The sequence below is a fragment of the Tenrec ecaudatus genome, chromosome X (assembly GCF_050624435.1).
Source record: "Tenrec ecaudatus isolate mTenEca1 chromosome X, mTenEca1.hap1, whole genome shotgun sequence".
Classification (NCBI taxonomy): Eukaryota; Metazoa; Chordata; class Mammalia; order Afrosoricida; family Tenrecidae; genus Tenrec; species Tenrec ecaudatus.
This window is the reverse complement of record NC_134548.1, coordinates 160213016-160240966: the sequence shown is the minus strand read 5'-3', so window position 1 is coordinate 160240966 and position 27951 is coordinate 160213016. Positions and strand designations below refer to the sequence as shown.

Below are 27951 nucleotides of genomic sequence, written 5' to 3'. Positions count from 1 at the left end.
GTATGGCTCCTGATTCACTTCTGAGAGAATAGTCTGATCCATATGCCACTGTGACACGAGTGAAAATAAGCCATGGTGAGTAAGGTCACTGAGAATACAGGCTTATTTGTTACACAGCATAGACTTCATCATTCTAGCTTATCCAAGTAATATAGATAGTCATAGGTTGATCAGTTTCCCCAAAACGTCCAAACGTTTTAAGAACCTCTGTGTTCTTCCTTGACTCTATTTTTAGCTTTGCATAGATCTTGCAAGTAATATAGATGGTTATGGGTGAGCCGTACTCTACTTCAGACCCACTTGTAACCTGAGGCCTTAAGTCGGAAAATTTGTGGTGTCTGAGGAAGTGGAAGACAGCTGTACCAAGACTGTTGAGCTGTTGATCGGCAGATAAACATGATATTGCTACATTAATGCCCTATGTGTTGTATTAAGATATGTATTATTCCAGCAAACCTGTGACTGACATTCTCAGTTATTATTATTGTAAATTTTCCTGATAATTAAACCCATTATTTGTGTAAATTGTGTCCAGTCACAAAATGAGTGATGCTGTACAAGTGAATGATTCAGGTGCTGTGATGTGACGTAAGCGTACATTGGTCCAATAGCCTTCCCTCCTCAGGGCTTTAAAAAATTAGTACCAGGGACCAGTCAAAGATAATATTAAGGAGAGATCGTTATACCCCAGGGGAATCACTGATTAGACTCTCTACCATAAATTAACAAGGAGATTTTTATAGGGAGCCAAAGGCAGATTAAGCAAACAACAAACAAGCAAACAAGTAGATCCAAAAACGGGCTTGAGGCCCAAACGAAATCCCAGCTCCTACTTAAGAACAATTAGCCCGCTTGATACTCACCCTCAGGAAATGAACACAGAAGAAATGGGTGCTATAACAAAATATGGCAAAGAAATTAGATGGTGCTCAGCTGCCAGATAAAATAGTGTCTGGGGTCTTAAAGGTTTCTCTCCAAACAAGCAGCCATCTAAGTGAGATAACAGCTACGTCCACATGGAAGAAACACCGAGTGATCAGTCTCCAAAGGATTGTAAATCACATAATCCAAAGTCGAAGGAGGGATTAATAGCAGAGCCTAAATTGTGGGAATCCAGTTTGCCAAAGGCTGTGAATGACAGTGGGAGCCCCAGATACATTTGTGGGAACTACATATGAATTAAGCCTCCGGTGATCTCCCTCGAACCATAAATGAGGGATGGGAGGAAAGCGGTTATTAAACAGAGTGCATAGGAGAGATGAGTATAGAAGATCAAAGGGATACACCTAATTTGAACAGTTAAAATTTTGTCAGTTGATCCCCCCTCTGGTGCATGCTTGACATGGTCTGACTTTCAACATTTTCTGTGTTTTTGCTTTGTTTGTTCATATTAGGGTGTATCTCAGGCTTGTTATATAATTGGGGTCACCCTCTTGAATTTGTGTTATATATTTTTTTGGGTTTTCTGTATATGAAACCCAGCAACTAGAATAAGGGTTTCAGGGGAGCCAGGGGCACAGTGGGGTGGGGGTAAAATGTACACAATGTCAAGGAGTCCAGAAAGGAAATAAGTGTCTGGAAACTGATTGTGGTCACAATTGTACAATATTGCTTGACATGATTGAACTAAAGAATGATATGGTATATGTATTAACTCCCAATTGATATTAATTTTTAAAGGACACATAATATGTCCAAAAGTTATAAGAACTCCTATGTGGTTCTACTTGTCTTTTTTTTTAGCTTTGCCTTTCTGTCTCTACACTGATCACCCATCATACAAAAATAGGCAATAATATCAATTTGATTTTGTTGTACATCAGCATTTCCTAAATCATTTTACAAGAAGTAATACTTCTTAGCGCTAATAATGGGCTTAACTGAAAAGAGTGTTCAAGCTTATATAGTTTTGGAAAATGCTACATTCTGTGGTTCCCTCCCCACCCGTTCTCTGTCATTTCATTTGTCACATTGTGGTGGCTTGTGAGTCAATGGAAGCTATCACTGGCATTTCAAATACCAGCAGTTACTCAACGTGAACAGGTTTCAGCAGAGCTTCCAGACTAAGAACACACTATGAAGAAGGGATAGCTTTCCAACTTCTTTGGGACTTAGCCAGTGAAAGACTTAAGAACAGAATCAAAACACTGTCAGGTACTGAAGGCCTAAGGAACAGAAGCAAATTCTGTGAGAGATAGTGCCAGAAATAAAGCCAAAGACACTCAAAATATGACCGAGGAAGAGCTGCCTCCTCAAAGTAAAGTCAACCATAATTATATAATGGAATAAAGTCTGTGGGAATAAAGTCTTCAGGTGCTTCACTTGATGTTGGGCTTGACTCACAAAGAGAAGAAACAGTCTCAAATATCTACGAATAATCAGAACTTTGAATGTAGAAAGTATGAATCTGCGAAAGTCAGATGTTATCAAAACTGAAATGGAACTCATAAAGATCAATATTATAGGAATAAGTGAGCTTAAATGGACTGGTTATTGACCATTTTGAAAAAAAAATCATACAGTTTACTATACTGGGAATGATACAATCAAGAACAAAGCAGTTAGATTCATATGTATAAAAGACATTTCAAAATTTATCTTGAAGTACAATGTTCCCTGTGATTGGATTGTATTTAAACTAATATAAAGAAATCCAATCACTAAAACTATTATGTAAATTTATGCACGAACCACTAAAGCTAGTGATGCAGAAATTGAATTCTGTCAACATCTTCTGTCTGAAAATTGCTCAAACATGCAATCAAGATGCACTAGTAATTATTAGCCATTTGAATGCAAAAGTTGGAAACAAAGAACAGTATTTGGAAAATATTGCCTTGGTGGTAGAAACAAAGCTGTGACCACATGATAGAACTTTGCAAGACCAACCACTTGTTCCTAGCAGATATCTTTTATCAACAACATAAGTGGCGAATATGCACATGGACTTCTCCAGATGGAATGCAAAGAAATAAAATTGACTCTCTCGGTGGAAAGAGACCATGGAGAAGCTCAATATCAACAGTTAAAATGAGTTTAGGATGTGATTATGGGACAGACCACCAATTGCTCACATGAAATTGTAGGTCGAAGTAAAATAAAAGTAAAACAAGTCTACGAGAGCCAAAATAAGAGCTTTAGTCTATCTCATCTGAATTTTGAGACTATCTCAAGAAACGACTTACTGCCTTGAACACTAATGACAGAAGACCTGATGAGAAGTTGGATGACATCAAGAACATCATTCATGGAGAAAGGAGAAGGTCATTAAAAAAACAAAAGAAAGTAAAGACTAACATGGATATCAGAGGAGACTCTGAAATTTGCTCTTAATAGAATAATTAAGGTAAATGGAGGAAATGGTGAAGTCAAAGAGTTGAACAGAACAATTCAAAGGGCAGCTTGAGGAGGCAAACATTATAATAAAATGTCTTAGAAAACCTAAAAGGAAGAACACAGTCAGAATATCTTTTAAAAAAAATTTTATTGGGGGCTCAAACATCTCTTATCACAATACATACATGCATCTATTGTGTCAAGCACATTTGTACATTTGTTGTCATCATCATTCTCAAAACATTTTATTTCTACTTGAGCCCTTAGTACCAGCTCCACATTTTTGCCCCTCCTTCCCTCACCCTTCCTCACTCCCTCATGAACCCCTAATAATTTATAAATCATTATTTTTTCATGTCTTACACCATTCAGATTATCTTAAACTAAAAAAAGGAAAGAGTCAAGCCTCAATTTGCATTATTGAAAGATTCTATGGACAAAATCTTGAACGATGGTTGGAGCATCAACAGGAGAAGGGGAAAATATAGTCACTTACCCAAAAGAGCTAATCAACATTCTACCATATCAGCAGATGGCATTTGAGCAAGAGCCAATGTTACACTGAAAGAAGTTCAAGCTTCACTAAAAGCATTCATCAAAAAGAACACAGGAACTTCTGGAATACTAATAGAAAGGCAGCCTGATGAAGCATGGGGAGCACTCAGTTGTCTCTTGTAGGAAATTTGGAAGACAGCTATTTGACAGATTGACAAGGAGAGATCCACCCTTATACCTATTCCAAAGAAACGTGACACAACAGAACGCTCAAATTATTGAACACTATCATTTGTATCTCCATCAAGTAAAATTTTGCTAAAGATTATTCAACATCTGTTCCAGCAGTACATTGAGATTCATTCGGGAGTTAGAAGAGTAATGGAATAAGAAATATCATTGTTAATGTCATATGAATCTTGGCTGAAAGCCAAGAATACCAGAAAGATGTTTACTTGTGTTTTATTTTCTACGGAAAGGCACTCGACTGTGTGAATCATGACAAACCATGAATAGCCTTGAGAAGAGCAGGAATTCCAGAAAATGTGCTCTGGCTGAATGTGCACATGTATCAAGAAGTAGTTGTGTGAACAGAAGAGAATACTGCATGGTTTGAAATCAGAAAATGTTGTTTCCTCTAACAATACTTATTCCATCTGTATGCTGAGCAAAGTATTAGAGAAGCTGGAGTATATGAAGAGAATTCAGCATCAAGATTAGAGAAAGATTTTTTAACAACCTGTGATATGCAGATGACACAACCTTGTTGGCTAAAAGTGAGGAGACTGAAGCACTTGCTGATTAAAATCAAAGATTGCATCCTTCAGTATAGATTACAACTCAATGTAAAGAAGATGAAAATCCTTACAGCTGGACCAATAAGTAACATAAATAGAGGAAAGATTGACTTTGTCAAGCTTGAATCTGTAATCAGTGCTCATGGAAGCAGCATTCAAGATCAATGAACGCATTGCATTGGGTAAATGAGCTGCACAAGACCTCTTTAAGGATTTGACAAATAAGCATGGTACTTTGAGGACTAAGGTGAACCTAACACACGCCATGGTATTTTCTTTTTTATTTTGAAATATAAATAGAAATTTATTAGACAAAATTAAGGCCTTAATATTTCACAACTCACTAAGATTAAATACATATTTAAGTCCACAAAGATTTACTTGTACTATCCCCTTTGCTTCCAATTATAAAAGTGACCTGGAAAGTTATGCAAATAAACATTATAAATAAAGCCACATCCTTTAAAGAAGAACACCCAGATATTATTCCTTGGCATAGATGATTCTCATGACATGGGGTGGTGTGATCTTAAATCCTTGTAAAGCATCTCTGGCAGCTCCAGCCTGCCCATCATTTGCAAAATGCCCTCCGCGCCAAAGCAATGTCATGGCTTTCAGGTAGCAACCTTACTTCCTTAAAATCGAGAGAGAAAAAGAAAATGATTAGGGCAAAGAATGTACAAATGTGCTTTATACAATTGATGTATGTATATGTATGGATTGTAATAAGAGTTGTATGAGCCCCTAATAAAATGTTTTAAAAAAACATGGAAACTGATGAAGCAGAATGGGCAACATCATCTCATTAGTCTCTTCTGGTGAGCTATTAAGGAATAAAATAGAGTTTGGAGGGTAATCAGGGACCCAAGAAATTGCGGCTTAATTTCCTTGCGTTATGGCTGAATTGAATATTTCCAAGCCAGGTTTTCCATTTGTGGTCATTGCCATGTCTTTCACAGTTTGGGTATTTTTCTTTCCTCTATCATAAAAAGGGCCATACATTTTAGATATTCTATCAGAATCTGTTTTTGAATACTGGATTTGCATTGGTTTGCCATAAAATGGATATCCTTGTAACTATCTCAAGGCATTTTTGTATGAGCCCAGTTTTTTCAATATAACAAAAACCTATCCTCTCATCTTCACAGGCGTTAAAGCCACAGCATATATCATATGGCCAAAGTGCATATACGGAGCTCTTCACTTCTTCCCTTTTAATTTTGTCATTCATATTGTTGACGTACATTGTATCATTTGGTCTGATGTCTCTTTTGGGTCATGCTGTTTCACCACTGGAGGCCTTCTGTGAGAAGCCATCATGCCACGGTATTTTCAGTTGTCTCAATCAATATGCATGTGAGAGATGTACATTAAATCAGAAAAACTAAAAATGAATCAATGATATTGTAATATGTCGCTGGTGAAGAATATTGAAAGTACCACAGATTGCCAAAAGAATAAAAAAATGTCTTGGAAGAAGTACAGCCAGAGTGGTCCTTAGAGCCAAGGATAGTCAGACGTTTCAAGTATTTTAGACCTGTCAGGAGAGATTAGTCCCTCAAGAAGGACATCATGCTTGCTAAAGTACAGGGACAGTGGAAGAGTAAAAAGCCTTCAAGAAGGTGATTGACCCAGTGGCTGAGACAATAGGCTGAAAAGGAAGAACAGTAGTAGAGTTTGCACAGGATTGGGCTGTGGTGAGTTTCATTGTACATAGGGTTGCTATGAGTCGGAATCAATTTGATGGCACCTAACAATAACAATAGTTCCCTCTTAGAGACTATATATAGATATTAGGGTCTGAAAAAATCTGCAATAAATAAGTTAATATTTTCCCAAGTATTGTTGTCCGGTGCCATCGAGTGAGTTTGGACACACAGTGACCCTACATACAACCCAAGGAAACCTGGCCTGTTCTGCACCATCCTCACAATCACTGCTCAGTGCGAGACCATTGCTGGTGAGCCAGTGTAGCCATCCCTCTCATAGGAGGGCTTCCCCTGTTTCATGGATCTTCTAACTTATCAAGTAGGAAGTCCTTTCTCTTCTCCAGGAATCTGTCCCTGATGATAACCACTCCAAAATGTATGAAATGATATCTCATTGTCCCCATTCACAAGGAACATTTGGATTGTATTTCCTGAAAGATAGGTCAGATATTCTTTTGCAAATCCATGGTATGTTTTCTATTCTTTGCTAGCATCATAATTCAAATGTATTCCTTATTTGCTGGATGTCTTCATTTCCCAGGTTTTTTTTCATTTTATTCTTTAAAAAAATCATTTTATTGGGGGCTTGTACAACTCTTAGAATCCATACATATATCCATTGTGTCAAGTACATTTGTACATTTGTTGCCATCATCATTCTCAAAACATTTCTTTTCTACTTGAGCCTTTGGTATCGGCTCCTCATTTTTCCCCTCCCTCCCCACTCTCCCTCCTTCATGAACCCTTAATATTTTATAAATTATTATTATTTTGTCCTGTCTTACATGTCCAATGTCTCCCTTCACCCGCTTTTCTGTTGTCCGTCCCCCAGGGAGGGGGTTATATGTAGATTCTTGTAATCGGTACCCCCTTTCTATCCCACCTTCCTTCCACACTCCCGGTATCACCACTCTTACCACTGGTCCTGAAGGGATCATCCGTCCTGGATTCCCAGTGTTTATAGTTCCTATCTGTACCAGTGAACATCCTCTGGTCTAGCCTGATTTGTAAGGTAGTACTGGGATCATGATAGTGGCAGGGGGAGGAAGCATTTAAGAACTAGCGGAAACTTGTATGTTTCATCATTGCTACACTGCACTCTGACTGGCTCGTATCCTCCCCACGACCCTTCTGTAAGGGGATGTCCAGCTGTCTACAGATGGGCTTTGGGTCCCCACTTTGCACTGCCCCTCATTCTCAATGATATGATATTTTGTTCTTTAATGCCTGATACCTGATCCCTTTGACACCTCGTGGTCACACAGGCTGATGTGCTTCCACGTGGGCTTTGTTGCTTCTGAGCTAGATGGCCGCATTTTTTTTTTTACCTTCAAGCCTTTAAGACCCCAGAAGCTATCTCTCTTGATAGCTGGTAACTATCAGCTTTCTTCACCACATTTGATTATGCACCCCCTTTGTCTTCAGTGATTGTGTCAGGAAGGTGAGCCTCATGGAGTGCTAGTTTAATAGAACAAAGTGTTCTTGCATGGAGGGAGCACTTGAGTAGAAGCCCAATGTCCATCTGTGACCTTAATACTATCCTATAAATATATGCACATTGACATATTTCCCCACCATCATATATATATAAATTTCATGTGTACGTGCCTGTAACTAGACCTCTATAACTGTCCTTTGCCTCCTAGTTCTGTCCTCTATTTTCTTTTACTCGGGCTTCATTTGGGTTTCAGTAATTCCTCTCGATTACATTGGCCTTGATCAAGCCCTACCAGGCCTCTTACACCCTCCGCACCACTGATTTTGGATCACTTGTTGTTGCCTTGTCCCTGGGTTTGTTAACATCACATCCTTTCCCCCACCTCCCCCTCTCCCATGTTTCCCCCGAACCATCAGTCCTGTTGTTTTCTCTTCAAGATTATGTATTCAGCCTATCTTATCTAGATAGACCAGCAGAGATAATAATATGCACAAAAATAAGGCAGAGCAAAACAAAGGCACACCTGAACTGATTGATTTCCTTAATGTGATAGCTTTGCTTCTCAACACTTTGCTATTTTCAGCAAATTTACTCAATTCAATACATTGTTGGATTTTTTTGACTTTTGCTTTTAGGGACATTAGTTCCTGATCCAAGTAAAATTACATCCTTGGTAATTTAAATCTTTTCTCCATTTATTGTAATGGTTCTTATTGGTCCAATTTTGAGGGTTTTGTTTTTAATTGAGGTGCAATCTATAGTGAAATGTGTAGTCTTCATCAGTACGTGTTTCAAGTCCTCTTCATTCTCTGCAAGCAGAGTTGCTGAAATAACTGGAGAAAACGGTTTTCTGATTTTCCAATTTCATTTGGAAAGATACATGTTCATTAGAAGACCTCTCTCTGTTTGTGTGTATAGAGAACGAAAGGTATTGACTGATTGATTTTAAGGAATTGGCTCCTACGAATATAATGTTTGGTTAGGCAAGTTCAAAATCTATAGGATAGGCATGTCAGTAAACTGGGAACTCTTGAACAAAAGCTAAGGCTGCAGCCTATACATGGAACTTCTCTCCTAAGGAAACCTCAGTTTTGCCCTTAAATCCTTCCAACAAATTGGATGAAGCCCACCCAGATTATTGAAGATAATTTCCTTTACTTCAAATCAGTTCATAAAATAACTTCATATCAACACAAAGATTATTGTTTGATTGACTAATCAAAATTGACTTAGCTTAGCTAAGTTGAGACATAAAAATAACCGCCGTAAACATAACATTGACTTTCATGAGATCAAGAAATTTCTGACGTTCAATGTGCTGTGCTGTTATGGGATGAACTGCGTCCCTCTAGCACAAGCTTTGCTGCAGCCCTAACTCCTGCTTTTGTGACTCTGACCCCTTTGAAAGGGGCTTTTTCTTTTGTTACATTAGCAAGGTTTTCTTTTATTACATTAACAAGGCTATAATAGGATTCAATGGTCCTAAGCCTAATCAATTTTGAATTGTATAGAGTACATACCGTGAAAAACCAGACACCATGTGATTACAGAATCAGACAAGTGACTAGTAAGGGTGGCTTCCAACTACCAATAATTAAGAGAGGCCAAGAAGTATATTCTCCTAGACCCCAATCTCTGAGGTTGGATTTATACACTTCAGTTTAGCTAAAAGGCCGAGAAGCGATTGAGTTTGGATTTCTATGGTTTTGTTTTTAAAGTCACCCAGTTGAAGTGTTTCTCTTTTTCTTTCTTCTTGAAACATTTTTATTGTGAGTTGGGAAAAAATGTATAGAGTTGATCATCAGTCTTACATTCAACAATTCAAACACATTTTGTATTAATTCATCAGTTGCAATCCCTTCAATACAGCATCATTTATCCCACTTCCTCACTGGGCTTCTGACTCAGATTCCTCTTCCTTTTCTCTCCCTCTGAATATTGTCATTGGATAAATGCTGCCTTTTGGATCCTAAATACATAATTTTTTCTAACACAGGTGTGAGTTCAGTTCCAGACCTAAAGGGTGAATAAAGGCCATAGTCTTGATGGTCCCACCAGTCTCTATCTGATCAGTAAACCTGGTCTCTTTCATGATTTTGAATTCTGTTTCACATATTTTTCCAACTCTATCCAGGGCCTTCTAATGTGATCATTTTCAGAGTATCCGTGGTATTTATTTTTTTATGGTAACTCTAGGTCATGTAGATACACACAAAAGCATTTTTCCCCTTTCTTCCCCTTCCATAAAATCTTCACCAGTTGGCTTCATTAGATCCAGGTTTACTGCAGTGGGCATGACCAGTTTGTAACTGAGTGAAACAGAGAATTGATGCAATGCAATGTAATCCCATTCTGATATTATAAAATCAAGACAGGATATCTCTACTCTTGTTCTGCAATCATTACTTTGAATTAATCTTAGCCATCATTAAAGCCAATATTCTTATTTCATAAATGGGTGAAGTGGAGATTTTTGAAACGACCTGAGAGGAGAACCGAGACCAATACTCTTTCCGAACTGCCGTGTGGAGAACTGGGAAAAGAGGGGAAACCTTCTGGTTTAGCTTCTCCAGCCATTTTGTTGTGGGAATGTATGTGTATTGAGAAATGTCCCCATGCCCCTCCTCTGGGGCACAGAGCTCTGCTGCCAGGAATTGACTGACCATGTTGTCAGAGAGGGAAGATCCCTGGGGGGAAGGGGAGCACTCCCAGTACAATACTTCCCTGGCCTTTTTTACAAGTTGGGGTCATTTCCTTCATCTGCTCACATTTAGAACTCAATTTTCAGTCTCTTTGGCTGTACAAAGCTAGCCTGCCTCTGCATTTTGATGACACTGTATGTTTTGATATCCTAGGTGACATGTCTGTGTAAATACATTCGGACAGGGACAGCAAAGGTCATAACTTTCCTTAATACTGAGGATAAAATTTAATGAGCTGGATCACAGGCTGCTTTAAGAATGGCTGTGCCAGGTTAATGGGACTTTGCCCCTGGAGCCAATTACACTGGGTACAATTACATCCTATTCTAATAGCTGGATGTCAGGGTTACACAAAGCTTCTGTCTCGGGGTAATTACTAGCTAGGAAGCAGGTGAGGGGAAACTAAGCACATTGGCACTGATCATACAAGAGACACACAGAAAGCACAGAGCTGGCAGCTATTCCGGGTGTGTGTCATCTGTTGCTACGAAGTCAATGCTTTCCCACTCAGAAAGCCCTCCTCTTCTAGAACTGCCCAAAAGGATATGTGATTTCATAGAAGCTTTTAGAAAAGTAGTTGAAAAGTGAATAGTAGGTGAGGGGAAGGAAGAGCCCAGAAAGGCCCTTTCTGTTGAGACTGTTTCCGTGAAGATGTCGGTAGAGTTAGTGGGCTGACATTATTGATTATTTTTCCACCTAAACACAGGGGTAAGTTACCCAAACCCCAAATGATATAGTAGCATCTGAGCAACAAGCCTCAATCTTTGATGGAATTAAAGATCTCCTTTCAATTTCATTATTTATCACCCTTGTGGCTATTTACTGGTTCCTCTTAGCACATGGCTAAAAGCGGGTCATTGAAGAGTCCTCTGAAAATTGAAGATCCATCAGAATAATAGATGAAAATGCTTTGAAATTTCAAAGCAATAGAATTTCCCTGTGATCTCAAGGGTCAATTTCCACATTATGTATTTTTGAAAAGCCTCTGAGAAACCAACACAGCTACTCCTACAATTGAAACATATAGGTTCATGTTCTCAAGGAATAAATATATAAGATTCCAGGAGAATAAAGGGCTATGTTTGTATTTTTTTAGTGAAATATGACATGTATTGGAACAATTGGAAAGGCTTTGTAGCAGGGATATATGGATGTCCAATAGCTTCTTTACATGTTCTTTGTACCCAAGAGGTTAATGATAAAAAAGCAATTTCTCATCTTGTTCATCCAGGCCACCACAGTAAAGACTTCCAGAAGGACTGGAGACCTTTTCAAAATCTGTTCATAGTACTGAAGCAATCGTGTTAGAGAAGACACAAGTGAGACAGGAGGTATTGTGTGAAGTTGAGTCATGGCCTTATTGTTAGGTGCGTCCAGTGAGTTCCGACTCATATCAACTCTGCACAACAGAATGGAACCCAATTGCCATGAGCTTTTTGAATCTCCATCATAGTATCTGTTCAGTCCCGTTTCTCTCGAGATGATTCTCACTGCTGCAAATCATACAGTTTCTTCCACAGTTCTTCAGAATGTCACTACTCTTTACTTCTTATTTGAGCTTCCTAGGTTTTCCTTGGCTGTTGTCCTGAGATTGTCCTTCAAGAAGTAAATTGTTCAAGTAGGTTTAATATTTTCAAAGAGACTGAAGGCATTCTGTGCAAGGATGCCTTGCAGAATGAATTTCTGGTAACAAGTGCCCAAACACCCATAAATAAATCCAAGGTCAATACACACTCTTGACTATTGTTCCGATCCTTTCAGTAGTCATTTGTATTTCATGTTAACACAGTAAGTGAGAAAGCCCCACTGATACTGCAAGGTATTTGAGAGTTACACAGGACATGATCCAACCATCCTTTTAGTGAAACGGATCTAATGCCAATATGTCTTCGGTAACGGCTATATTCCCAGTGTGTACATTTTCTGCAAAGGCAAATAGGTAGATAGATGGTCTTCATTACTTTTTCGCTTGACTATGGCTATTCAGAGAACATGTCAGCCACCTCTGTCATTCACCTAAGGGCTGAAACTGGCCACTATAAGAGAGAGAATATGAAGACATACACCTAAAGAAAATGAAGAAAGGTAGGGTACATCTGTTGTTCAGCACTGTGGGCAGCCTGTCTCCATCTAGAAATAATGTGATCCAAGAATGAGAGCTGCCCAAGTTGAGACAGATTTTACTTTTTTCTTAGATACACTAGATGCTTGTTCTTATAACACCAAGGAGCAATACTATTTCTACTAAGACCAAGGAGTAATGCTAGAAGCAAAACAGCGTCATACATGATGTTTCCTGTCACTGGCAGAATTACATTTTCTTGAGTTCAAAACTAACCCCACTCAATGCATAATCTATAAATTTATTACTCAAAGAGTAGTATCAGCATCACCTGGGAGTTTGCTGACAAATACAGATTCCTATTCCTCTCTTCTACCTGTTTGTATCAGAATTTTCCATTTTAACAAGATTCTCCAGTGATATGAATTCACTGAGGAGCACAGCCTGAGACAATAGACCGTGGGATACCAGTGCCCATTTTCATTCTGATCTTTGTCAGAGAACATTTAAACCCATCTGTATTCAGCTTCATACTAGGTGTCATGTGGGGCCATATGCAGAATCTGATCTATACTATGAAAATTGAATGGAAATTATTGGTAAATCCCTATGCTAACGACACCCTGGTGTTAAGTGGAAATAGCACAAAGTTGGGAGTCAAAGAGGATTGGACTCAATGCGTGATGCACCACTAGCCGTATGAACTTGAACATGATGCTTTCTCTTCGCTCTACTTGTCTTTTGTTTCACTGACAAAATGGGGCTAATGCTACCTGTGTCCTAGTTTTGCTAGGAGGGGCTCGAGGTGATGATGTCATTGTTTAATGCAGCTACATAGAGACCAGGGATTCCCCAAATATGTGGCTGTGTTAGACTGGGTTGACTAGAGAGACAACTCCAAGGACACTCATATATTGTGTACGAAATGGCTTTATCTGAAGAAGTACTTGTATATTAAGGATGCATACCACCCCAGTCCAGATCAAGTCCGTAAGTCTGATACTAGTTCATAAGTCTGATACAAGTTCATAAATCACTCTTCAGACTCAAACAGCCACAAGCAATGATGCAAAATTCACAAAGATTACGGGCTGGCAAGTGAAAAGTCTTGTGGGTCAAATGGCGGTGGAAGCATCACAGGACTGACTCAGGTCTCAAAGTAGCTTGCCAGCAGAGACAGAAGGTGAAGTTCCCAGGTACATCCTTATGAGGAGTTCATGCCCCAAAAAAGGCACCATCAGGCTGTGACCTGATTGATCAGTGAGACTCCACCCTTAAGCTTCAAATTGACACAAAATTATGTAACTACCATAGTGGTTTTTAGCAAACAGAAATATATTGTCACATAGTTTAGGAACATAGAAGTCTGAATTCAAGGCACCTGCTCTAGAGGTTGGTTCTGTATCTTTGTCAGTTCTGGGCTGGCCCTTATCTCCTTTTAAGATATGTGGGCTTGGCCTTCTATGGAGATCTCCATGTACTTAGGACTTTCCCTGTATCTAGGAGCTTCTCAGTGCAGGGACTCTGGATCCAAAGGACAGACTCCACTCTGGAGTATTCTTTCTTGGTAATTGGTCCCTCTTAGTGTCTTAAAAGAGTTCGACTTCTAGATGCAACCTGATCCTGTAGATTGCATCCTGACTCATTAACATAATTGCTGGTAATCCTTCCTCATTAATTTCATAAAGGTTGGAATTTCCAACACATAGGACACGTAACAGATGGTATAGCCAAATCTATGTTTGATGTCAATTTGAAATAGCAACTATAGCTTAAGAATTACCTCTGAATTTCTGCCCAGAAATCGCATATTAATTTCTCTTCTCTCTGTAGGAGCCCTGGAGGCGTAGACATTACCTCATGCATTGCTAGCCCCACAAGATCAGCAGTTTGAAACCGCCAGTCACTCATCAGGAGAAAGACAGGACTTTCTACTCCTATAAAAACATTACAGTCTCTGAAACTTGACAGGCGCAGCTCTGCTCTGTCCTATAGGGTCTCTTATGAATCGGCGTTGATGCACTGGCACTGAGTTTGTTGGTTTTTGTTTTGTTTTGATTTAGTAACAATCTGGGTTGCTACCTCAAGTAAAAGTATTAGGCAATTCACCTCAATTATATTCTACTATTAAGGTTTAAATTTTCTCAAAGCAGTAGTCTCTTCGGGTTAATCACAATACCACAACTCATCCACACTAGATTTCGCCCCCACATTGGCATGTGAATAAAGACGCATGGCATATGATTCAGCTAGTTGTATGATTCAGGTGGAACAATTTTGCCTAACCTTCACTGCAATTAGAGGATTTTCGGACACTTCTAAAGACCACCTGTCAAGCTATGCCTTCCAGAATGCTGAATCCTAGATAACACTGTAGAATAAGCATTTCAGAGAAATCTTCTGAGTTTGACAGGTTGACTATCAGTCCTGAGTTTCTTTACACAACCCTGACTTACTCTTGTTTATCTTGGTTGTTAATACGCCTACATTTCTCTTTCAAACACAAAGTATATCAGCTTGTATGAGTAAAAGAGAAAATGTTGACAAAATGATGCACCTAGTTTCTCCAGAAGTTGCTCCTGACTTTTCAACCCTGTCAATCTTGACAAGTCCATGTTGAGTCTGTTGCTGGCTTTTGGCATTCATTACCCTTTATACCTCTGATAAAGTCAAATGTAACCCAAGAACATCTCTCATGTAAAAAAATTATATTTTTGTCTTCCCCTTCACCCAAATTGATATGTATGTAGTCTCTAGTTAGTGATTTACTCTCCCTGTCCTCATACTCCTGTGGTGGTGGTCGTGGTGGTTGTTGTTAGGTGCCATTGAGTTGGTTCTGATCCATAACAACCCTTTACCCATCAGAACAAAACACTACCTGGTCCTGGGCCATCTTCACAATAGATGCTATGCTCTACTTCTCGTTACCATCAAATAATATTTCTTTTCATGTGAAAAAGTTAATTGACTTATTATAATAGTGGTCTCATACACTATCTATCCTTCTGTGATTGTCATTTTTCATTTAGCCTAGTGTACTCCAAGTTCATCCATGTTGTGAGGTGTTTGGCAGATTCATCATTATCCTTTAACTTATATAGTATTTCATTGTATGGATGTTCCATACTTGGTTTATCTACTTTTCAATTAATGGACATTTCAGCTGTTTCCATCCTTTTGCAATTGTTACTAGTGCTGTGATAAACCTGAATGTGCATACATTTATTCTTATCCCCATTCTTCACATTTTTTCCCTTTTATTTTTTGGGGGTTCTAACAACTCTTATCACAATCCATACATCAATCCATTGTGTCCAGCACATCTGTACGTACATATGTTGTCATCATCTTTTTCAAAACATTTTCTTTCCACTTGAGCCCTTGGCATCAGCTCCTTATTTTGCCCCTCCGTCCCCCAGTGTGCCTCCCCCATGTCCCCTTGATAATTAATAATTTTTTCATGTCTTCCATTGACAACTGTCTCATTTCACCCACTTTTCTGCTGTCCATTCCCATGGAAGGGGGTGTCATACATCAATTATTGTGATCGGTTCCCTTTATTCCCCACGCCCTAACCTTACCCACTGCTCCCCTGATTGGTCTTGAGAGGTTTATCTGTTCTGGATTTCCTGGGTTGCTAGCTCTTATCTGTACCAGTGTACATGTTCAGGTCTAGCTATATTTGTAAGATAGACTTAGGGTTATCGTAGTGGCAGGGGGAAGCATAAAAGAACTTTAGGACAGTTGTGTGTTTCATTGGTGCTATACTGCACCCTGAGTGCTCTTCTCTTACTTGTGGCCATTCTGACAGGTTATGTCCAATTGATTACTGATGGGCTTTGGGTCTCCACTCTGTCCTCCCCCTCATTCCCATTGATATGATTTCTGGGGGGGGTCTTTTGATGCCTGATGCCTGATGCCTGATTCCATCGACACCTCATGATCACATAGGCTGATGTGCTTCTTTCATGTGGATTTTGTTGCTTCTCAGCTACATGGCCGCTTGTTTATCTTCAAGCCTTTAGGACCCCTGATGCTATATCTTTTGATAGCCGGGCACCATCAGCTTTCTTCACCACCTTTGCTTATGCACCCATTTGTCTTCAGCCATTGTGCCAGGGAAGGTGAACATCAAAAAGTGCCGTGTTAGTAGAGCAATTTATTCTCATGTTGAGATATTACTTGAGTGGAGACCCAATGTCCATCCATCTGCTGTCATAATATTTTGTACATAAATATATGTACATAGATCTATTCCAATATCATTGTCTATAAATGTATTTACATATATACATGCCTGTATTTAGACCTCTATAAATGTCCTTTGCCTCCTTGTTCTTTCCTCTATTTCCTTTAACTTTCCTCCTGTCCCAGTATCATGTTTGACTTTCATTTGGGTTTTGGTAATTCTTCGTGGCTACATTGCTCTTGATCGAAACCCCTACCCCCATCTCAAGCATCCTATGCCCTCCTCACCAACCTCCACTTTTTTTGCGTGTTAAGGAAAAGGTTAAATGCAAACTACTGACCAAGACAAATGGAATGATTGTCTCTATTTAGAAAACTTTATGATAGATAGATTTTCCTCTTCCTGCCCTCCACCCAATCTTTAACTTCTCCAGATTCAAGTCCCTAACCCTTGTGTGCCTTCTAGTATCCAGGTGGTCTTATATTAAGAAAGCAATGTAATCAGAACAAAATTATGGTAGTTATAACTTGGTAAATCACTCACCCATCTCTACTGTCACTTCACATCTTTGAATTTCATTTAACAATTTCTCAGCACGGCCGGAATTCAGACTTAGTTCTAGTATAGCCTCTGTGTAATGGACCCCTTCAATCCCATTACAATAATCCTTTCACACTTCCCCTGCAGTACTCCCTTTCTTCTTGTCCTTTCACACTGTTTACTACAATCCTTTTTAAATGTTTACCCTAGCCTATTTTAACAGTAGTTGATGTGGTATAAAAATATAACCAGCTGTGATTGAGTTGATTCAGACCCCATGGATGTTACACGTGCAGAAGTAGATCACCAGAACTTTCTTCCAAGACACCACTGCATAAACTCCAACCTCCAACCTTTCAGTTAGTAGCTGAGATCATTTTCACCATCATGAGATTCCTCTTCTTTGATACCTTCAATTACATCCTTCTCTTATTACAGGCCATGAAAAACTGGAACTACATATGCCAGACCGCTTTGCCAGCTGAGGTCCACATAAGCCTCAGATTCCATGGGAGGATGCATTAGTATGACGTTTCCAGAGCAGATGAGAAGCAGAGTCCATTTTACTGTAAGTGCAAGCAGTTTTAAGTGCTTCCCACGTGCATTCTCTTTGCGGTAGCCTCTGATTTTCCAGGCCATTATATCTGCCTCTTTAAATATGGTAATAATTTTGTGTAGACCCATGACCTGGGGGGCAGCATCTCTGAAAGTCCTAGTATATGCGAATATGAAAGCCAGTGGCAGTGGGCTTGTCACTGCTGTCCTTTCTACTGCTTTCCTGCTGCTGCTATAGTTTTGCTGTTTTTTAAAATCTCCGTTGATAATTAACTGTATATGTTTCAAGTGCCACTAATAATCCCCACCCTTTATGTGTCATCCGTGTCCTATCAGTGAATAGTCTGCTTTCTGTCACTGTAGTTCATTTTCCAGAGTTTCATATAAATGGAATCACAGAATATGTACTCTTTTGTGTGCAGCTTTTTTCATTCCGCATCGTTATTTTGAGAAGCATCCATTTTGAGAAGAAATATTGTCTATATCAATACGGCATTTATTTGTGAAAAACCAAGTCATTCCCCCTGTGAATGGGAGACAGACAAGGATGCCACTTATCACCACTATTAGTCAACGTTGTCCTCTAAGTCCTAGCCAGAACCATTAGACAACAAACAAACATCAAAGGACTCCAAATGTGCAAAGGAGAAGTGAAACACTCAGTAGTTACAGATGGTATGATTTTGCATGTAGAAAACCCCAAAGACGTGACAAAAACAAACGAACATTGATGGGAACAATCGAGAGATTCAGCAACACAGTAGGATAAAAGATTAACACACAAATCAGTTGGATTCCTTTATACTAAAAAAGGGAGCTGTGAGAAAGAAACCAAGGAAACAATACAAGAGCTACACACACGATGAATTAAAAAAAGCATAACCAGAGAAACAAAAGCCGTGTAGCTAGAAATCATAGAACACTACTACAAGAAACCAAAAGCGACCTACACCAGTAAAAGTATATTCCATGTTTATGAATAGGAAGGCTTAATATTGTGAAAATGTCAATACTACCAAAAGCCATCTGTAAACACAATGCAAATCTGATGCACATTCTTTAAAGAAATGGAAAAAACTGATTACTAACTTTATATGGATAAGGAAGAGCTCCCGGATAAACAAAGAATTTCCTAAGAAGAAGAGCGAAATAGGAGGCTTCTAACTACCTACTCAACCTCAAAACTTACTACATAGCTAGAGTAGTCAAAACAATCTGGTGCTGGTACAATGATAGGTATGCAGACCAATGGAACAGAACAGAAAAACCAGAAATACATCTGCCTTCAGACATCTGATCTTTGACAAAAGGGGAAAAAAAGTTTAGTGGGGAAAAAATAGTCTCTTCAACAAATGGTGCTGACAAAACTTGATCTCCATATGCAGAAGAATGAAACAAGACCCATACGTGATCCCATGTACAGAAATGAATTCAAGATGGATCAGAGACCTAAATGTAAATCCCAGTAAAGACCATCAGTGAAACAATACAGACAAACATAGGGCCATATTGTTGAACATAGGTGTACTATCAAATATAACAAAGAAAGCACACAGAGTAAAAGACAAAATAGGTGACAGGGACCTACTGAAAAATATACCTAATTACTTCAAAAGACTTCATAAAAAAATAGAATAAAAAGAGAACACACAGATGGGGGAAATATTTGTCAATATAGTAGACTAGGGACTAAACTCTAAAATCCATAAAATGGCAATATTTCAACAAGAAAAAACTAATAACTTAATTTAAAAATGGGCAAAGGAGATGAATGTATAGTTCATCAAAAAGGACATCTAAATGACTAGCAACCATATGAAAAATGCTGACAATCATTCCACATCTGATAAATGCAAATCAAAGTAAAGATGAGATAGCACCTTATATCCACAATAACCACCCAATTTAAAACAAGGAAACAGAAAATAACAAATGCTGGCAAGGGTATAGAGGCATTGAAACCCTCATTCACTGCTGATAGGATGGTAAATGCGTGCAAACACTGTGAAAAGCACTATGGTGGTCCCTAAAACCACTGGGAATGGAAATTCCATACTATCCAGCAATACCTCTGCTGGTACATACCCGAAAGAAGCAAGAGCAGTGGCATGAACAGATACACACACTCTCATGTTCATCACAGAACTGTTTATAATAGCAAGGAATTGTAAACAACCCAATGTCAATCAGCAGGAAAATGGATACAGAACTTTGGTTCGTAGACGAAACGGAATAATATGCATTGCTCAAAAATAACGACGAAACCACGAAGAACCTCATGACATGGATGGACCTGGAGATTATTATACTGAATGACGTTAATTAATTAAACAGGGACAGATATAATATGAGAACCAGTGTTACAAGGTTAAAAAGCAAGACAAAGACCTGCTTACCAAACTGAACAGCCTTTAGAGGTAGAAGGGAGAAGGGAGGGAGGAGGGAAGAGGGCAGGTGCAAGGGAGAGAATAAGAAGCAATGAACCAGAAGGTTGATTGACGTGGGTGAGAGGGAGGATGGAGGTCCTCAAAAGGGAGAAGAAAAGTCAAGGGAGTCAGCTGAGGGGTTGATGAATGGTTTGAACTGTTGAATGCGAAGTTGATTATCTGCAATGTAAACACCTCACCTAATTCACAATGAAAAAATATTTTTAAGGTGAAATAGTATTGTATATTTTTATAACTATGTTTATCTATATACCTGTTTTGAGATTGCTTTTAGATTTCTTATTAATAAAGTCATGAACTTTCATGTTTAAGTATATGAACAAACACAGATTCTTTCCTGTACAGCTAATTTTTAAGAAACAACAAAATGAAACTTTTCCAAAGTGGTTATACCATTTTACCTTCTTACGCCTTGCAGGTGTTCCTGTTTTTCCACACACTCTAGCATATTTTGTAGTGTATTTTCTCAATTTATTCTTAAAAACTTTTAATAGTAGGGAAATGAGATGATCCATAGCTCCACTACGACTTAAATTCAACCTCGTTGGCATGGAGGAATGTTAGGTAATATATACAAAATATTAGGCAATGGTTAAGGGTGGGGAAAAGAAACCCAGAATGAACCATAGAATGAGGAGAGGAGCATGGGGAATGGTTCGGAGGAAACACCCTTTCCCTGTCATGTGTACTAACACAATTGAAGTAGGTGAAATGAGGGATCGTGAGATGTCAGTCGGGAAAGGATTGAGGAAATACCCCCTTTCCTGACCTCTTCAGCATCCTTCCTCACCACAGAGGGGTCGGAAGTAGTGCTTTGTGATGGCAAAATTAAGCTGAAGGAAGTGGTTCAACATTGTCTTTGGGAAGCCAAGAAGTCTACGCTAAGCATTTAGGGCTCGCCTTAATTAGGAAACTGCAGGGCACAGGATAATTTTGAAATTACCAACCCCACACACTAACATAAAGTGTATCCTTTGTCAGCCCAAGTCCAGAGGTTCTGAAAAGGTTAGAGAACTGTAGCCGAGCTCCCCCTTTTCTTCCTCTATAACTCCTCTCTGACTTTGCCTAATGCAAATCCCCCCAAACCTGCACCCCTTTTTAGGAAACCTCCCCTTCCTTTCCTAGGCTCCATATTATTTCCTCAACTCAATGCCCTTCTGAGCTCACACTTTTGTCCTTCCAGGTGCAGCAAAGAACCATGAAGATAAAAAGTCTGTTTCAAGCAAGCTTGAGGCATAAATATCATTAAAAATCTACCCATCACAGAAAGCCAAGGACAGAAAGTAGACCAACAATATTTTTCTATTAACCACATGTTGAATAAGAAACGTTTTCAAGAAAAGTCAAACTAAGAAACAGAATTAAATAAGACAGGAAATCAAAATAATTTAGGGAAACAAAATTATATACAGCACAAAAATAAGAGATTGCCCAGCCCAGTAACAATAGGTACTGTTATATACATAATACATGTATAAAATATATACACATTGTATATTTTAACTATTTATAACTGTATTTATGTTTGTAGTCTCTGTATCCTGTAATAATCACTGTGGTCTACGAGGAAGTTAATTTGAAGTACTCCCACTTATTTCCTTGTCCTAGACACAGGATGCCCCAGTTCCTGCTGTTGTTTTCTATAGTTATGTTGCTAATGGTTTGAAATTGTTTGTGATCACTTTTGTATACTTCCACTCTGCGATGGCCATGTTAATGTGTGTGTGTGTGTGTGTGTGTGGTGTATGGGTGTGAACACTCATCCATACACATAGCCCAATGTTGTTAGATGCCATTGAATCAGTTCCAACCATTAATGACCCGACCCACAACAGAACAAAACATATAAGCGTTGATATCACAATGATGGTAAAAGGTTGACCTCAATTCTATGTGAGTATAAAGCTCAGTCCGTCCAGGTTAACCCCTCAATGTACTGTTGCTTAGGAATAGACATACCATTTTGATATATGATCCACTTTGAGTTAATTTTCACATACGGTGTAAGCTTCAGATTGAAGTTGATCTTTTTAACCATGGACATCCAATTAACTCTGAATAATTTTTAAGGAGACTCCTCTACTGAATTGCCTTAAACTATTGTCAAAACTTATTTGAAAATATATGTGCAGATGTATATTTCTACTCTGTGTCAGTGTTCCATTTATCTACTGGATTATTTTATCTTTATACCTAATCTTGAAAGTCAGTAGTGTTAGTCCTCCAATGTTATTGTGCATTTTCAGTATTACTGGAACTACACTGGTTTCGTTAATACTCTGTATGACCTTAGAATTATTTGGTCAGCTTCTAAAAAAAAAGTTTAAAAAAAGCCAGAGTTGTTTTTTGTTAAATCTACCAAACCATTGTGGGAAAACAGTCATCACAATGCTATTGTGTCTTTCGATTTTTGTTGCTGTGTACTCTCCACCTGATTCTGATTCATAGTGGTCCTATGTGACAGAGTTCAACTCCCGCTGGGGGGTTTCCTAGGCTGTACTTTTTTTTAACATTTTATGAGGGGGTCATATAACTCTTATCACAATCCAACATACATCAATTGTATAAAGCACATCTGTACATTTATTGCCCTCATCATTTTCTTTTTTTAATCTAATATTTTATTAGGGGCACATACAACTCATCACAATCCATACATATACACACATCAATTGTATAAAGCACCTCTGTACATTCTTTGCCCCAATCATTTTCGAAGTATTTGCTCTCAACTTAAGCCCTTTGCATTAGGTACGCAGACTGCCAGGTCTTTTATTCCTGTGGAGCAGCTGCTGGGCTAAGCTGGCCTACCTTTCTGTTTGCACCCTAGTGCTTTACCATCGTGTCACCCGAGTGCCTGTGGATGGCTCATTTCTCCAGTTATTTAGTTCTTCTGTAACTTCTCTCAGGAAAATTTTGTAATATCGTTGTACAGGTCTCGGAAATCTTTATCAAGTTTTCCCTAAGTATTTTCTACTTTTAAATGCTATCTTAAATTTCAGTTTCTGATTGTTTGTTGCTTGCACATAGAAATAGAATTTATTTTTGCATATTTATCTTGTATCCTGCAACCTTATTCAATTCATGAGTTCCAATAGGGTTTCTGTGTGTGTGTGTATGTGTGTTCTTTCTGTATACACAACCATGTCATCTGCAAATTGACACAGTTCTATTTCTTTTTTTTCTTTTTTTACATTTTATTAGGGACTCATACAACTCTTATCACAATCCATACATATACATACATCAATTGTATGAAGCACGTCCATACATTCCCTGTCCCAATCATTCTCAAAGCATTTGCTCTCCACTTAAGCCCCTTGCATCAGGTCCTCTTTTTTTCCCCCCTCCCTCCCCTTTCCCCCCTCCCTCATGTGCCCTTGGTAATTTATACATCATTACTTTGTCATATCTTGCCCTATCCGGAGTCTCCCTTCCCCCCCTTCTCTGCTGTCCCTCTCCCAGGGAAGAGGTCACATGTGGATCCATGTAATCAGTTCCCCCTTTCCAACCCACTCACGCTCCACTCTCCCAGCATCGTCCCTCACACCCTTGGTCCTGAAGGTATCATCCACCCTGGATTCCCTGTACCTCCAGCCCTCATATGTACCAGTGTACAGCCTCTGCCCTATCCAGCCCTGCAAGGTAGAATTCGGATCATGGTAGTTGGGGGGGGGGGAAGCATCCAGGATCTGGGGGAAAGCTGTGTTCTTCATTGGTACTACTTCACACCCTGACTGACCCATCTCCTCTCCTAAACCCCTCTATGAGGGGATCGCCATTGGCCGACATTTGGGCCTTGGGTCTCCACTCTGCAATTCCCCCTTCATTTAATATGGTATATATATACATATATACATATACACACATATACACATACATACACACACTTATATCTTTTTTTTTTGCATGATGCCTTATACCTGGTCCCTTGGCACCTCGTGATCGCACTGGCTGGTGTGCTTCTTCCATGTGGGCTTTTTTGCTTCTGAGCTAGATGGCCGCTTCAAGCCTTTAAGACCCCAGACACTATCTCTTTTGATAGCCGGGCACCATCAGCTTTCTTCACCACATTTGCTTATGCACCCATTTGTCTTCAGCGATCCTATCATGGAGGTGTGCAGTCAATGATATGATTTTTTATTCTTTGATGCCTGGTAACTGATCCCTTCGGGACCACTCGTTCACACAGGCTGGTGTGTTCTTCCATGTGGACTTTGTTGCTTCTGAGCTAGATGGCCACTTGTTTATCTTCAAGCCTTTAAGACCCCAGTCACTATCTCTTTTGATAGCCGGGCACCATCAGCTTTCTTCACCACATTTACTTGTTCACCCACTTTGGCTCCAGCTGTTGTGTCGGGAGAGTGAGCATCATAGAGTTCCAATTTAATAAAAGAAGGTATTCATGCATTGAGGGAGTGTTTGAGTAGCGGCCCAAGGTCCTTCCGCCACCTTAATACTTAACCTATAAATATAGACACATAGATCTATTTCCCCATCCTCCTATATATATTTGCATGTACATGTCTTTGTCTAGTCCTCCATAAATGCCCTTTGACTCCTAGCTCTTTCCTCCATCTCCCTTGACTTTCCTCCTGCCCTACTACCATGCTTCATCACCACCTGGACTAGAGTATACCTCTTCTCTAAGCAACCTTACCCTTGATCATTTCCCACCAGACCTGCCACTCCCCCCTCTCTACCATTTGGGGTCCCATGTTTTTCCCTTGTCCCTGTGTTTGTTAACACCACTTCCTTACCCCCCCTACCCCCCCCCCCCAAGTCCCCCCGGAACTGTCAGTCCCGTTGTTTTTCCTCCAGATAGTTCATCCAGGACACAGTTCTATTTCTTTCTAATCGGTATGCCCTTTCTTTCCTTAACTTGCCTTACAGGACTAGCTATAATTTCTAGTACAAGATTGAGTAGACGTAGTAAGAGAAGTTACACAATTATTTGTTTCCTGATATTAGGGAGAAACTTCCAGTATTTGACTATTGGGTATAAATCTAGCTGCAGGTTTTTTGCACATGACATTTTAATACTTAGGAATTTCCTTTGTGGGCTTTTAAGATTTCTTATTTTAAAATATTGACTGGGTATTGAATGTTGCCAAATGCTTCTATGCATCTATTGAGTGGATCACATATTCTTTCAAATTTGTTAGTACGGTGAATTACACTGATTCCCCACCTCACTCCCCAATTTAAAAATAATCCTCAATTCATGGAAGAAGTGTAGTTTTTCTTGATGTAACATCATATCAATGTATTGATTGATTCTATTTACTAATGTTTGAGGTAATGATTTTGCATCTATGTTAATGATGGCCTATATATGCATTTATAATATAAATTTTTTTGCCTAGTTTGGGTTTTAAATTAATGGGACATCATAGAATGAGAAAAATATTCACTTTTCTTCAACTTTCTGAAAAAGTTTGTAAAGAATTGGTATAAATTTTTCCTTAACTATTTAATGTAATTCAGTGACTGGATATGACCCTTGATTTTTTTTCAAGAATGTTTTCAGCTACAAATGGAATTTCTTTAACAGATATAAGGTTATCTTGGTTGTCTATTTCTTCTTTAGTGTGTTTTTTAGATTATCTCTCACATTATTTGTTTCTTTTAAGTCACTGGATTTGTTTTTAGAGCATTCATATAGAGTTCCCTTAATATCCACTTAAAGTATGTAAAATATGAGTGATTTCACCAATCTCTGATCCTGATATCTTTTGTCTTCTCTCTGTTTTTGCTATCAGTCTGAACAGAGATTGATAAATTTTGTTAATTTCCTCAAAGGGTGTTTTCATTTTTTTGAGTCCCCCCACATTCGGGGGTTTTGAGTGTTTTCCTTTTTTTGCTATTGTAGATATTTCTGCAGTAAACGTGGATGTTCATATATTTGGCCATGTTTTGTTCTTTATTTCTTTTAGGATATGCCAAGTAGAGAGATGATAGAAAAATAGGTTTTTGTGTTCCATTTTAAGGAAGCGCCCTACAGTTGTCCATAGTGGCTGTGTAATTACACAATCTCATTAGCAAGGTATGAGCATTCTAATATCTTCACAATCTTTCCAGTATTTATTCTTTTTTGTGTGTTTTTTAATTTTGCTTACTAAGAGTGTCAGGGTGGGTGGTATCACATTGTGGATTGAAATTGCATTTCTCTTATAGTTATGGATCACGAGTATTTGTTCATATGATTGTTGGCTGCCTGGATGTCATCTTTAGCAAATTGTCTATTCATGTCTTGTGTCTTTTTTGATTGGATTGGATTTTCTTATTACAGTACTGTAGAGTTCTACAGTATTGGAAATCAGCCTTTTATCTGATTTTGCCAAATATTTTTTTCATAATCTAAGGACTCTTTTTAAAAATCTTTTCATGTCCATAATGTCATATTTTTAGAAGGTCCAAATTTTCTATTTAGTCTTCTGTAATGTAAGGTTTTTTTTTTCACTGTTTGGTATTAGGGTCTTTATGTTTGTCCTTATTTTTTCATTTATAATGATTATATTGGATGTTAATATTTTCTACTACATATCTCTGGTTTCTAATATCCATTGCAATGGCTACACAGAACTCAGACAAAATTCATGATTAAACACTTTATTAAGAAAGTCAACAAATTGTAATGTCAGTGAGAAATGCTCAGGATTGAGTTGTTTCTCAGGATATGTCATGAAGTTATTGCAGGATTGCTGATAAATGCACAAAGGGCATACCACTCTGCTATGAAGCTCAACCTGTAGGCATTTGTCTTGAGCTCGGTGAGTCAGCAAATCCACCTCTAAATTAAGTGCCACTCCAGTAAGCCTCAGTCCAGCTAATCTAACTTCTCCCGTTAGGTTCCCAGAGGTACTATACTTTTCAAGGCAGTCTGATGTACAAAAGTTCTATGGATTTGGAAGTCCAAAACTCTGTTCCATTCTCTGGCGATTGGTTCTGTTACTGCTGGTCCTTTGAAAGTATAGCTGTCTTCTGGATCTGGGAAGTTCACTGTGCAGGATCTCAGGTCCAGAAGACATGCTCCACTCCTGGCTGTTCCTGATAATGAAATCCCAGTCTGCTTTGACGAGAGCTCATTTTATACATAGCAGCATGACACTCCAGGGAATTCTGTTTACAATTACTCACAGGTGAATCCTGTCAGAACATTCTCCACACTTCTTACCAGTCCCATGCAGGGAAAGGTCTGTTGGTGGGAGTTAATGACTTTGGCTAGAAGAGCCACATTAAGTAATTCATTGCCTCCGCAATAGTTATTGGCCTAGGGTTTGTATTTAGGTTTTTAATCCACTGTGAGTTCATTTTTTCAAGTGGTGTAAGGTAAAGGTCCTAGTACATTCTTTTTAAGGTAGAGATCCAAACTTTCCAGCTCCATTTGTTTAAAAGATTATCTCTACCCCACTTAATGTGTTTTAGTCCTTTATGAAAAATCTGGTTTATGTAGGCCCCGGTTGTATTTCTGCATTCTCTATTCTAGTCCATTGGTGCACATATCTATCATTGTTCCATTACCAAGTTTTTTTCATTATCCTGGCTGTATAATGGGAGTAAAAGGCCTACTTTCAAATGGGAGTAAAAGGCCTCCTACTTTTAAATTTTTAGTAGTATTTCATTTTTCCTGGTTTTCTTTCCTTTCTATATAAAGTTGACGATTTATTGATCTATTTCT

The 27951-nt window shown here is 38.7% G+C and overlaps 1 pseudogene; it reads right to left on the bottom strand.

The window, feature by feature from the left end:
- Window positions 1–5111: 5111 nt before the first annotated feature.
- Window positions 5112–14393, bottom strand: LOC142433827 (U2 small nuclear ribonucleoprotein B''-like; annotated as a pseudogene).
- Window positions 14394–27951: the final 13558 nt, after the last annotated feature.